Source organism: Dermochelys coriacea, chromosome 2, assembly GCF_009764565.3.
Source record: "Dermochelys coriacea isolate rDerCor1 chromosome 2, rDerCor1.pri.v4, whole genome shotgun sequence".
Classification (NCBI taxonomy): Eukaryota; Metazoa; Chordata; order Testudines; family Dermochelyidae; genus Dermochelys; species Dermochelys coriacea.
The window spans coordinates 143,465,150-143,475,315 of NC_050069.1; positions in this window are offsets into that span (position 1 = coordinate 143,465,150).

Below are 10,166 nucleotides of genomic sequence, written 5' to 3' on the forward strand. Positions count from 1 at the left end.
GGGTAACTTTTAAGAGAAACAAACACAACTCTCACACCGTACACTGGCCAGTCATGAAACTGGCTATCAAAGCTTCTCTGATGTGCAGCTCACCCTGCTGTGCTCTTCTAATCATCCCCTTGTCTGGCTGTGCGAAACTGGCTGCCAGGCGAGTTGCTTCAACCTCCCACCCTGCCATAAATGTCTCCCCCTTACTCTCACAGATATTGTGGAGCACACAAGAAGCAGCAATTACAATCGGAATATTGGTTGTGCTGAGATCTAACCGAGTCAGTAAACTGCGCCAGTGCGCTTTCAAACATCCAAACGCACATTCTACCACCATTCTGCACTTGCTCAGCCTATAGTTGAACTGCTCCTTACTACTGTCCAGGGTGCCTGTGTACGGCTTCATGAGCGATGGCATTAAGGGGTAGGCTGGGTCCCCAAGGATAACTATAGGCATTTCAACATCCCCAACAGTAATCTTCTGGTCTGAGAAGTAAGTTCCTTCCTGCAGCTGTTCAAAAAGACCAGAGTTCCTGAAGATGCGAGCGTCATGCACCATTCCTGGCCATCCCACGTTGATGTTGGTGAAACATCCCTTGTGATCCACCAGTGCTTGCAGAACTATGGAAAAGTACCCCTTGCAGTTTATGTACTGGCCACCCTGGTGTTCCGGGGCCAAGATAGGGATATGTATTCTGTCTATCACCCTGCTGCAGTTAGGAACCCCAGCGCATTAAAGCCATCCACAATGGTCTGCACATTTCCCAAAGTCACTACCCTTGATAGCAGCTGGTGAATGATTGCGTTGGCTACTTGCAGCACAGCAGCCCCCACAGTAGATTTGCCCACTCCAAACTGATTCCTGACTGACTAGTAGTTGTCTGGCATTGCAAGCTTCCACAGGGCTATGGCCACTCACTTCTCAACTGTGAAGGCTGCTCTCATTTTGGTGTCTTTGCACTTCAGGGCAGGGGACAGCAAGTCACAAAGTTCCATGAAAGTAGCCCTATGCATACAAAAGTTTCTCAGCCACTGGGAATCATCCCATACTTGCAACACTATGCGGTCCCACCAGTCTGTGCTTGTTTCTCAGGCCCAGAAATGGCATGGCATGAACCTGGCCTAACCCCACCATGATCTCCCAATTGCCACATGCCGTGCTTCTAGGAATGTCTGTGTCCATGTCCTCACCACTATCGTAATCGGGCTGTGGTCGCTTCCTCTCCCAGTTTTGCAGGTACTGCACATGCTGCTGGATAATGTGTGAGGTATTTACAATGGTCAAAATTGCGGCAGAGATCTGAGCGGGCTCCATGGCTATGGCGCCTGCAGGGGTAATCCTGGAAAAAGGGTGCAAAACGTAGGAGAGCAGAGTGGCAACGGAAGCTGTGATGTTCATTTAACAATAGCCAAAAAAAGGCGGGAAATGGTTGTCTTCTGTAGCTTTCACGGAGGCGGGAGCCCAGGACAGACAACATGGAGAAGCTCGGAAGCGCAGCAATAGTGGGAGAGCAGAGTTGGTGGTGGAAGCTGTGCTGCTCGGTTCACTATGGCCGAGCAGAGTTGGCAGCGGAAGCATTCGATGAGGAAGAGAAAGAGTAGATAGTAGAGATTATATAGGAAGATGAGAGGAAATGAGAGGTGGATTCATAGTAGCAGGAGAGCAGCGGTGCACCATCTGCTGAAAGCAGTATGGTGTCTGCACGCCAAAAAGGCATGGGAACTGTGGGATAACTACCCACAGTGGACCGCTCCGACATTCGATGCTAGCCTTGGTACTGTGGATGCACTACGCCGAATTCACACGCTTTAGTGGGGACACAGAAGATCGAATGTATAAAATCGCTTCCGAAAATTCAAATAGAATAATTTCAAAATAATTTCATACTGTAGAGGTACCCTTAGGTCCTGATTGCCTCACATCCCTGGCTCCTCCACTGATTGGGAAGGCCAGCACCAGCTGTTGTCTTCTTGCCTACAGCTTTCTCAGGAGTCATGGAGTCTAGGGATATTTTTCTACTTTCCTCCTCCTCCCCCACAAAGATGTCAGGGGAGAGTGGTTCTATCTTAAGTCAGGAAGCTTGATTGCCTCATTGTTCTTTCCTTAGGAAGAGGAGGAGTGCCTGACCAGTAGTGAAGCATCTTCAGCTCAGCCAGTGAGCACTAGCATAGAATTGATCACGCATTGCTACCTCTAACTTAACATTGTTGCCATAAATGACATGAGAGAAACTGATCACCTGACTACAATTGATTCTATCTAGTTTAATTCAGGTGATCTATTATTGATGATACTTGAGTTGTATTGACACATTTTCTGTTTTATTAAGGATTGTGTGCAGTTGCTGGTAAAAAATATTGGTAGCTGTATCATAGCCCTTGGTTTTCGTGGGACTGTAAACAGCGATGAGAAGATACCCACAGCTGGGTACAGAATCAAACGCTGATAAATCACTCATTAATCATCCGCCAATTCTGCAATGCCTATTGGGTATTGGGTGAAAGTACAATGAGAGGTGGAAGTACTGGAGAAAACCATTGGAGCAGCCTGAAAACAAAAATGTATGATTTGCAACTTTCTTTTCACTGCTTCCTGTCTGGTGTACTTCAGATAAAGTGTAGATATCTATGTTTAGGCTTTTCAACTGCTTGATGAAGAGGATAGTTTTAGTCGTTTTGGACAATGTTTGAACATTCCAAGCACCACTGTTACATTTGCTGCCAACATACAGGTTACTGGAATGCCCCTTTTCCAGGTTCTATTCGTCATTTTCTCCTCAGTGCAGAGAAACTCTTAGCTGTTTGGGCTACAAGGACAACTGACCAGATTATCTCAGGTTATCAGCCTCAGTACAAACATGCTCATGATGAGACCATGCCAACCCTGGAGAAGCAGCACACATTGGTCTGCATATTAATCCAAATAAAACTAAGCCCCTGGACATTACCATCAAGCATCCTTCAGTTCCAGATTACAACCAGATCAGTATTTACCTGTCTAGGTGGGATATCGAGCAGTAACAACAGTCAAATACTTAGGAACCATCATAGACCATGCTGAAGGATGCTTGTATTCTCTGTGGAGAAATCTTGGCATCAAGCGTGTTACAAAGCTGCAGGTCTATAGAACCATGGTTATACCAACTCTGTTGCCTGGCAATGAAAGTTGGGTGCTGAGGAAGACTGAAGAATGGTGGATTGATGTTTCTCAGTCTCATCATCTTCATCACCTGCTTCACATTAAATATCAGGACAAGATCAGAAATGAAGCTATTCATAGCTGAACCCAGCAACTGCTTCCATTAGCACTGGTTCATTTTCAGTGGTTTTCTTGGTACAGACATATAAGGATGGAAGACGAAAGTATTATGAAGCTTGTTTACCAAGGAATGCTGCTATTTGGCCAGTGATCATGTGGTCACCAGATGCTTCAGTGGCACAATAGGATTGTCAGTGATGGACACATACTGAACATCCAGACTGACCATCTTAATGATCTAGCTAAAGATCCATCCAGGTGGCACTAAATCTGCAAGGAGGCTATACCCCTTTGGGATGTGCCCGTGATGATGATAATTAATTTGCAATATATCACATTACCTGATTTCTTTTCTTCTCTCTTTTCAAGTACTGTGCAAATTTTCACTTGAATGTTAAAAGAAATGGTCACCATCATTACTAGACCTCAGCTGGACCTGTTGATTTGGAGCTGAAGACATATTGGAACAAGTTACAGAATAGTGTCCTAGGCTATTAACTCTGGATCTTTTTAAATTGGAATGGCACAATATCACAAACTATTTCCAAGAATTTACTGCTGCTGACTTACATAAGAAGTTCAGTTACTTTGTGCCTGCTACAGCTACCTGGTGTGGGGTGGAAAGGAGAGAGAATGGGACAGCATCTTCCACTCGTGAAAGTGGGCAGAGTTGCTTTATCAGTGGCACTTTCAACATTTTTTGAGTCAAGATACAGCAGAAAACCTACCCTCTAGATTAATTATTTATGTTTGGACGTCTTGACATTCATGCTATGTACAGCAGCATAAATTTACCTTACCATTTGCTCATTTTGATCTGGAACTCTCACCTAGTCCTGCAGTAGAAAATACCACTTGGTAAAATGGAATTTTGATATACCGAACAGCTGCAGCAGCAAGCCTCTGTAGTGGGTGGAATGGATCTGGTGTTGTCACTTCATATCACAGATTTTAGGTCTTTGGATCATATTTCCTAATGGAGATCAGTAATATATGCATACAAATAATGGCCTGTGTTTATATCACTGAGAACATGGCTACCATCTGCTCAGCAAGTTCTGCAAAGGATTGTACATCAAAACATAAACCCAACGTAGGAAAACCTGTGATGAAGATCTATGTTCCCTCTAAGGTGAGCACCTGTGCAGCCACACAAGGGGGCATCAAGAGCACCTAATTAGTGGAGCCGCACAAGCATATAGCCACAGGTGGGCCTGGACCCTGGAGAGGATGTGTAAGGTGAGGTGTGGGGGAATAGGGAGTGGGTGTGGGCAGTGGGGTGAGGTGGGGAGCTTGGGTCATGCAGGGCTGTGGTGGGAAGAGAAGCCTCTCCCCTCCGCTGCCTGCCCACTCTTTCTGCACTAGAACCACACTGGCTTGGCTGGGTTATACAGAAGGATTTGGTGCCTTGACGTGTTCAATATATCTAGATGCATAGGAAAAAGATCCAATGTTGTCCATTCAATCACTGACAAAGCCATTATCTGATTCCCTAGCAGAAAGTGTTTTAATATAATCTGGCAAATTAGAAAACTCTGGCTATTACAATTCACATGCTAAATGGCAGTTATTTGCATAGCTCTTGTATCAGAAAATAATACAAGCCCTGTATTACTTTTTAGCAAAAAGTAATACATAATATATAGATTAGTGAGAATGAATACATAGCAAGGTCAACTTCAGATGCAGCTTTAGTAGAAGGATACAGAAAACTGCTTAAGTATGACCAGCAATTTGGAGTTTTTGTTTGTAGTAATGGCGCCCATCACCTCAATATTGGTGCTGCACATAACAACATTCATTCACACATGGATGGAAAAAATTAGAGGGAACATTTGTGAAGATCATTGTCCTTACAATGCATTTTCCTCCCAAGACACTGCTAAAGGATGCACACTGATGCACTCTTTGGGTCCCTTGTCGTTCTGATGGAAAACCTACCACTGGTAAGAGGAACCACACAAATCAAAGACAACAGTTACCCAATTCTACACAAAACCCAATTTCTTAAATTACTCAGTGCCACAGATTTTTCTGCCATAGGCTTCAGTAGTCTATAGCAGATGATATATTGGATCAGATCATTGGTCTGTCTAGTCCTGTATCCCTTTTCTGATAATGGCCAGTGACAAGGTGGGTGAGGTAATAACTTTTTATGAATATTAGTCCTTGATCTACATTCTCTATGCCAAGCATTATTTTACCTACCTTTAATCACATTCCTCTTATTCATATCTTTTAGAAAACAAACAGTCCCCATCTTTTTGATCTCCTTCATACAGAAGTTTTTTCTTTATTTCTAATCATTCTTGTTGCCCCTCTCTTGTCCCCCATCTATTTCTGCAATATGTATTTTTGGATAGCGTGATGAGAACTGAATACAGTATTTCAGGTGAGGGCATACTACTAATTCACATAATTGGAGTATATGGATAGCTCAAATTATTCATTCCAGTGTGCTTTACCTTGCATTTGTCATCACTGAATTTAATCTGTCATCGTGTTGCCCATTAACCTAGCTTTGTTAGGTATCTCTGAATTTTTTCTACTATTGTCTACTCACCCCCCAAGAGCACTAAACACAGCTTCCGCACACTTGTGGGTCAGCCCTTCAACTGACCTCTGAATTTAATACTTAGACTATAACTGTGAATTAACAAGATTTTTCTTCAGTTCCTTTTCAAAAAGAGTAAAACATGATACTGATATAATTAGAATGAGTGTCTCTGCCCCAAAGCAATGTTTGCCTGATTCCTGTGGGCCAGAAGCAATGTTTTTATATGGCTCTGGAAATCTTTTTTTTTTTAAATTAAAACAAAATAATCCAGCTCAGAGTTGGATTACCAGGCTCAGAAATTCTGATTAACCAGATGGAGCAGTGATCCCAGATGAGACTACTGCCTTCAATAAAAATATTTTATGTACAAACCTGCTATCCATGCTGTTGATATTTATACCCATCTGTTTGGAGGGCATCTTGCCCATTCATAAATTGGTTAGATTCTTCTTGTTTTAGGGTGTGTCAGGCAGCCTATACTTCATAGTCATGGTATGTAGACAAGAGGATGCAAATCCCATGCTCACACAAACCAGAACCTGGAGTCTTTTTTCTAAGGTTACAGCTGGAATTATATAGACAGTGAGCTTGTGAGAGATCCATCCCCATCATGAGGTTTTGGGCTTGTGTGTGTTCTATGAGTATGATCAATTGAGTCCTCCTAAGGTCATCTGTGAAAAGAGATACTTTCCATTTGCTAAGCCTCCAAGGTCTAAAATAAATGCTTGTTAAACAATCTCTGCAGCCTTGGAGACTGTTAAAGATGATGCTTGGGGGATGTATTAATTACAGTGAACTGAATTTTCTGCAGAATAGTGACTTTACTCTCTGGTGACGAGAGCAGGGAGTCAGGAGACTTGGGTCCTATTCGAAGTTCTGTCATGAACTCTGTCCCTGGGCAAGGCACTTGGGCCAAAACTTTTCAATGTGAGTGCCTAACGTCAGGCACCTAAACTAACTTTTTAATTAGTAAGTAACCTGATTTTCAGAGGCTAGTCCATATGGATTTTCATCCAGAGTCCAATTGACTGCTTAGTATCTCTGAACTTAAAATTTAAAATTTAGTTTGGTCATCACCCACTTTTTTAAAGTCATAGATGAAAAGTGCTATAGTCATAGATGAAAAGTAACCAGGGCCCAGGTGGGCTGTCCATCAGCACTGACATCTAAGGGAGTTTTAAAATTTATTTTGATGGAATTGGGGCCCTGATTCAGCAAGGCGCTTAAACTTTGGAAAGCAGTATGATCTCATGGACAGAGCTTTGGATTGGGAGTCATGAGGCTTAGCTTTGATTCCCACACTCAGCAACTGACCTGCTGTGTGAGCTTGGGCACACCACTTCATCTTTCTGTGCCTCTAGTTCTCCTCCCAACCCCTTTTACCTCTTCTCTGTTTCAGCTGTAAACTCTTCAGGGCACAGACTGTCTGTCACAGTAGGGTCCTATTCTCAGGTCTCTAAATGCTACTATAATATAAATAATAAAATAGATTTAAAGGGGAGCCCCTGACTTAGGGCCTATATCAGATCTTTCCAGGTATACTAATCTCCAGTCATTTCTCTGACCCGTTAAAATGTAATTAGCATTTTATAATAACTTAAATACTAAAGATGCTGCTCCCAGTAGGACTACCCTGATGAATGTTCAAGATAATAGTGATCCAGAAACACAGGCCTCATCTATTAAGACCAATCTAATATTTCCAAGTTGTGTTTCAGAAAGAATGTGTACAAAATTCTATTTTATACTTGCAGGGGTTTTGTTATTGTTTTTGGTTGTGATTTTTTTTTGTTTTCTTTGGAGGAGATTTTTGGTGTGTCATGGGGGTGAAAGTTGAACCCATCATCTTCTCTGGTGTACACAGAGGAAATGCACGATGTGAAACTAAAGGTACAGTTTTTTGCAGAGTAATGAAATTCACTTCCAAGGTTGCAGATATCCTGTTTTTCCATTAAAATTTAATGAATAGCTAATACGACTTATAAATATTAAACCTTGAACTCCAATTTTTTCTATTTTTTTGCCAAATTCCTGCTCTTTCTCCAAACAGAAAAACAAAGAGTAAGTTACTGTGACAACAGAAGTGAATTAAAATGAAAAACTAAGACACCATGATTAAAGCCTATTTTAATCAATGGAAAGATTTTGGATTAGGCCTTTAGGGTATGTCTACACTGTAATTTAAAACCTGTTTATTTACAATATTCATTTCCACCACCCTTATATACTAAACAGCCTTACGCCTCCAGTCTTAGAGAGCTGTCAGCAGGCAGGGGGGTGGGTCACACACTCTGCTTCTCTCCTCACTTTCTTCCTGTGCCTTTTGTATCATCTGCTTCATGGCCTAATTAACTTCTTGGTTCTCCTCAGCCCATAGGCGCTGACTCTGTGAGTACTCCAGAGCTGGAGCACCCAGGGGAAAAAAATTAGCAGGTGCTAAAGCAATAGAGCTGCAGCCCCTGCCAGGGATCAGTAGTTCCTGGGCAGCCCCACTCCCACCGAGCAGCTAGTAGATGGCTGCATTAATCGTGTATGAGCTGTTCAATTTTTGTAGCCCCTGGGCTTGCTGCTCTACTGCTCCAGCCAAGGTTAGGGGTGGGTGAGGGGAGAGCGCAGGGCTTCCTCTACTCAGCTCACCTGGGTCGCCCCACCTCCTGCCTTGATCTCCTGGGCAAGCTCCAGCTCCCAGCCAGCTCCAACTGCAGGCAGCACTAGGTGAGTCCTGTTTCAGGCAGAGGAAGCCTGGCTGGAGGGTGCTGTAGTCGCAGGAGAGGGGGAGGAGAGTCCACCATGGGCCTAGTTTGGAGGGTGGGGGGCAGGCAGAGTCACTGCCACTGCCTTCCTCCATTTCTGCTAGTGCCGAGCTGCTCTGCTTTGCCTAGGTGGGGAAGTGTCTATCCTCAGGGGTGCCATTTAGGGAAGCAATGGGGTGAGGGGCTGTCCTGGCCCCACAGGATAGTAAAATTGGGGGCAAATTTGTCTCTCTCATCCCTCCCATGCATTCTTTATCCAAAATACTCATTTGGCACTGAAGTTAAATAGGTGTTAACAAAATCAGACTGTGATCTTCCATATAAAGCAGGCCGTGTGAGGTATCAGGGGAAAAGTGATGATCTGCTGAAAGTCATTTCTCTTTCCATATTATGTGTATCATTCAAACATATGAAGTTATGAGAATTGTGTTGTGTGGCGGTCACTAAAGCATGCTGTGAGTTGGGGAATCAGCCAGACATCAGCTCACCAGAGGCAACAGCAAGGAAAGTAACCAGCTCGTCTTGAGCAGCGCGAGATGGCATATTCCTCAGGGACAGTGCTGGGAGCCAGGGGGATTTGGCAGATGCCTTTCTCTGTGTGATTCACGAGTGGCTCTGGGGGCACTCATGCCACCTAGCTGGGTGTGTGGGGCTCCACAGGCGGTTGTGCTGAGCGATCCCAGTGCCTAGAGGGGTTTGCGGCTGGTCATTAGCAAGGCACTGTGAGAGACAGCCCAGGCCAGGGAGAGTTCAGGGGGGCACAGTGATCCCTCAGTCCCAGGCTGCACCCCAGGGATCCCGTCACACCGACAAAACAGAGTTTTTCAAAATGTGATTTAAAATGCTTTCCCCTCTCCATTGCTCAATTTTCTGTCTCTTGACTTGTGATGTTATCATTTCACTAGTTTTTCTGTTATCATAGGCTTTGTCTGGACTACAATTTGTCCCTCTGTTGTAATTGATTGACAATTGCTTGTGTGATAAATGAAAAGCGGGGGGAGGGGGTAGCTCCCTTTTATGGACACCAGCCTGCCAGTAGCTATAAAATCCCTCTTAGTAGCTATTCTCTAATTGCCCTACCTATAAAGGGTTAAAAAGTCTCCCTGCTATTTATAGGTAAAAGGAAGTGAGTGGGCACCTGGTCAAAAGAGCTAATGGGAAGACTAGAACTTTTAAACATTTAAACAAAGATTCCCCTTTGGTCTGTCTGTTGTTCTCCCAGGGAGAGGCAGATAGGACAGAGCTATGCTGTAAGAGCTTGGGCCAGGTATGAAAAAATCATCAGTATCATACCCAGAAACTACTTATTTAAAACCCCAGATATGTAAGTAGATCAGGAAATGTCTCGGAAAATGCGATGAGGTTTATTCCTTGTATTTCGTTATGGCTTGTGGATTCCTCTGTGCTAACCCTGGTGCTTTTGTTTTGCTTGTAACCTTGAAGCTGGACCTCAAGAAACCTATTCATGATGCTTAATCCTTGTAGTTGCTTTTTTTAAAAAAAAATCTAGCAAAAACCTGAGTTCCCAGATGTATTTTCTTTCTTTCTTTTTATTAATAAAATTTACCTTTTTTAAGAACAGAATTGGATTTTTGTGTTTTAAGATTTT